The sequence below is a fragment of the Micropterus salmoides genome, unplaced genomic scaffold (genome assembly GCF_014851395.1).
Source record: "Micropterus salmoides isolate LMB-PRFRI ecotype aquatic unplaced genomic scaffold, ASM1485139v1 Ms_hic_scaffold_16, whole genome shotgun sequence".
In the NCBI taxonomy this organism is placed as follows: Eukaryota; Metazoa; Chordata; class Actinopteri; order Centrarchiformes; family Centrarchidae; genus Micropterus; species Micropterus salmoides.
Window position 1 is genome coordinate 6674134 of NW_024040707.1, and position 4668 is coordinate 6678801.

At 41.8% G+C, this 4668-nt stretch overlaps 1 pseudogene; it reads left to right on the forward strand.

Annotated features, from left to right (window-relative positions):
- Positions 1–1569: 1569 nt before the first annotated feature.
- On the forward strand, positions 1570–3821 carry LOC119905119 (annotated as a pseudogene).
- The last annotated feature ends 847 nt before the right edge of the window (positions 3822–4668 follow it).

Here is a 4668-nt window from a genome sequence, read left to right on the forward strand (position 1 = left end):
GAAATTTGTAAAGACAATGTAGACAACATGATATGGGAAATGATGTGAAGATGCATACAGTAGATTTATTTACTGACCACAACACATTAACAATTGTTGTAAATGGTTTTAATTTCAGCTTCGTTATTTTGACCAGGTTTGGCTACACAAATGCATTTCTTCAAATTCAGACAATGTTGTTTGAATTTGATTAAATGCACTAAACCAGACAAAACAAAATGGCGTCTACATTACACTGACTTGTATGAATACCTTTGTACTGCACTTGTGTCTTGTGTTATTAATACATTGTTAGATTAAGGATAAACTACCGGACAAAAATGTATTTAAATATGAGATCATGGCAGATTGATTAAACGGTCAATTTTTGTATGTTTTCCTTTCTTTGATGGTCTAAGAGTTCATTTGCAAAGTTAAAGGCAAAATAATTTCAGGTAATAGCCTCTCTCGGTTTTTAAAACTCATATTACTGGGTAAAAGAACAATGGAGAAATATTGAAACACCCCTGCAGAGTGCTTTTCTCAGTGTACTCACAATCATGAGGCAGGTGGATCCTTTGGGAAGTAAATGTAGGGTTGCATGTTTTTTTAACAAAAATCCTATGAGAGAATATTTCTGAATGCTGACACGCACACTTCACAATGGTACAAAAATACAGACACACACAAAGTGCCCTCATGCGTACAAAAGTTGAACTCATATTTGGCTCTAAAGCACAACAGGCTCTGAATATAATGCGATGGAACAGTGGGGACAGTTTTCTACACTGAAACATATATGAAACCAGTAAATGCTACAACAGCTCACATCCCAGCCCACCTCCTGTTGCTGCTATTGCATTAATATAAATCTGTAGATTGAGCAACCTTAGATCAACATACAGTGATTGTTTTTAATAAGATAAACCCCAGCCTTTATTTTCTACTTACTTGTTATATTGCAAAACATACGCAACTCTCACTGAAAACCACCTGTGCGCTAAACAGCACTCTATGATAAATACCACAGGTAAATACAGTACATACACAATAGCAGTGGCACTCATAACTCCCTATTTTCCTTATCTATTTGGTTCATCAGCTCCCAAATCACAAGCAGCAGAATGACAATTAATGCATATAAATCCCAAGTGAATATAGAAAATGTCACAGTGTAGTAAACCACAGTCTCAAATGCAGATTTTGCAGGATGCATTTAGCCGAAATGTAACTCATGATGCTTTGGATGCTTTCCTAAGGAAGAGCAACAAGATGAAAACAATAATAAGCATAATATATCCCTAAAGTGTGAAATTATTAAACCTGTTAAAAATAAAATGATTAATAGGAAAGTGTAAAAAAAAATGTACAGGAACAGAAGTTTTAAGTTGTTCTAACTGTCAGGCTGTTGAACAGAAGGGAGCAGTGATTAATGTTACCAGTAACACCTGCGCTTCAATGACAAGTCAAAATGTCCGCTGTGAAAAAAAAAAAAAGGCCGATTTGACGACTGGGTGAGTGTTTTCGTTTAACCAATAGGAAAGGAGCTCTTGTGACTCTCAACCAATCGGATTCAGCCGCTCATCCCCTCAGTTAAAGCAGGTATAAAAAGCCCTGCGTAGCATGATTCAGTAATAGCTTCTCACACAGGACTCCTCGAAATCTGGTTGTGAGAGTTAGATTTATCTTTTCACCCTTACTTCAGTCCCTTTACACACAGCTTCGGGGGAACATGGTGAGTATTGAATAATGGCGACTTTTTTTGATTCATTTCATCAGGCTTATATGCTCAAAACTAGCATTAATGGTCAATTGAAGATATTGATCAGCATTAGCTCACCTAATTGCTGCCCTTTTAGCTTTAGCTAACCTTCCTTAGGATGTGAAGAGCAGTTAAACAATCATGTTTTATGGTAACCTCATGTTTGACTGCTATTTTATTCAAAGTTAGGTGTGGTTAATGTTGTGTTCTCTGTAAGAGAACCCCCCCCCCCCCAGCTGTTTCTAATGAAATCAACTAATCAAACACTTAACAAAAACAAAAAGTATTGCAGAGTATTAGAAGCTGTGAAAATTGTTAGTCCATGGATACAGTGTGGAAGGAGATTCTTAATGAGATTACACTTCTGCCTTACTCACAATTTGTTTTGCATAGATAACCATGTTATGTGTTAGTCTAAATACATTTTAAGAGGCTAAATGCAGCATGTACTGGGTGATTTAACTCTGTTGTTGTTAATCTAAAGCATTTAATTATAAATAATGAACACAGATGTCTGGTAAAAGTAAATTGCCTTTGTTTTCCAACAGCGTGAGTGTATCTCAGTGCACGTCGGTCAGGCTGGTGTCCAGATGGGCAATGCCTGCTGGGAGCTTTACTGCCTGGAACATGGGATCCAGCCGGATGGACGGATGCCCAGTGACAAGACCATTGGAGGAGGAGATGATGCCTTCAACACCTTCTTCAGTGAGACTGGAGGAGGAAAGCACGTCCCCAGAGCTGTCTTTGTAGACCTGGAGCCCACTGTCATCGGTAAACTCATTAAATAATTGATGTGAAAAATATCAGTTTGCTTACAGTACTAACTTGTGCTAAATTCCTCTCAGATGAGGTGCGGTCTGGAACCTACCGCCAGCTGTTCCACCCCGAGCAGCTAATCACTGGCAAGGAGGATGCTGCCAACAACTACGCCCGTGGACACTACACCATCGGCAAAGAGATCATTGATCTGGTGCTGGAGAGGATCCGCAAACTGGTGGGTGACTTGATATCAGGAGGGATCTATTCCTAGATTTGATTCCTTATTTCAAATTAAATGACATAACTCCTTCTCATATGTGATCACACTCTCCTTTTCTGTGCCCAGGCTGACCAGTGCACTGGCCTTCAGGGCTTCCTGGTCTTCCACAGCTTCGGAGGTGGCACCGGCTCTGGCTTCACCTCCCTGCTGATGGAGCGTCTGTCTGTCGACTACGGCAAAAAGTCCAAGCTGGAGTTCTCAGTCTACCCAGCTCCCCAGGTGTCCACTGCTGTGGTGGAGCCCTACAACTCCATCCTGACCACCCACACCACCCTGGAGCACTCTGACTGTGCCTTCATGGTAGATAACGAGGCCATCTACGATATCTGCCGTAGGAACCTCGATATCGAGCGTCCTTCCTACACCAACTTGAACAGGTTGATCGGTCAGATTGTGTCCTCCATCACTGCTTCCCTTCGTTTCGATGGTGCCCTCAATGTTGATCTGACCGAGTTCCAGACCAACTTGGTGCCATATCCCCGTATCCACTTCCCTCTGGCCACCTATGCCCCTGTTATCTCTGCTGAGAAGGCTTACCATGAGCAGCTCTCAGTGTCAGAGATCACAAATGCCTGCTTTGAGCCAGCCAATCAGTTAGTGAAATGTGACCCTCGCCACGGCAAGTACATGGCTTGCTGCGTTTTGTATCGTGGTGATGTAGTGCCCAAAGATGTGAATGCTGCCATTGCCACCATCAAGACCAAGCGCTCCATCCAGTTTGTGGACTGGTGCCCCACTGGTTTCAAGGTGGCATCAACTACCAGCCACCCACTGTAGTTCCTGGTGGAGACCTGGCCAAGGTCCAGAGGGCTGTGTGCATGCTGAGCAACACCACTGCTATTGCAGAGGCCTGGGCTCGACTTGACCACAAGTTTGATCTGATGTACGCTAAGCGTGCCTTTGTTCACTGGTATGTGGGTGAGGGTATGGAGGAGGGAGAGTTCTCTGAGGCCAGAGAGGACATGGCAGCCCTGGAGAAGGATTATGAGGAGGTTGGAGCTGATAGTGTGGGAGATGAGGGTGAAGGAGAAGAATATTAAACGGCACATGTTCTTATCTCTTATGTCAAAAATAAAATTTGTTCATTGACAGCTCTTGTTTGTTCTTGAATACACATTCATTATGGTTAAAACTTTCTAATAGAGCAGTGCGACTGCTCTATTACTGTAGTTTTGACTACAGCTAAAAGCATTTTCTTATCTTGGGCTGTGTCAAACTGGTTTGAAGTTGTAAAATTTGTTCTAGAAGAACATTACTGATTTCATGTTGAATTTAACGACTGTGTGGTTATAAATTTGCTTTTCTAAATTTTAAGCTCAAACTCAACACTGCTTCAGAATATAGCCTTTTTTGGTTTGCCATCTTCATAGATTTCTCAATTTATATTGTCTGCTACATGGTAGAAGGGAGTTACAAACTAAATTTCACTCTATAACCTGTTGTACTAACATATCGTACCTGCCTATCGAAAGTGCAGAGACCTTGCTGCTCCACTTGGTGGCAGTGGTGTTCAACAGATGTTTGAACCTCACACCACTCCAAAATGGGGAAACGGACTAAATTTCATGTTTGTGGGTCTACAGCGTGAGGTGTTCAGTGTAACATTTTGCAGATCTCACATTTACTACTTTAGTGTGATTTATGCTTCGTGTGAGAACTGCCTGAGACAAACTGAGGCCTAACCAGTCTGGCTTAAAATAGGGTGTGGTATTCTCTGTGGCCCATGGGAGGGATAGGGAGGTGTCTCATACTGGCAGACAGGTGGTATTTACTTACTTCTGCTCTTATTAGACTGGATTTCTTCTGGATAATGATACTGTTTGAAAATGTGGGAAAAGAGGCAAAGATGCATCCAGTACATTTGTTAGACTGGCTCACAAACAACACA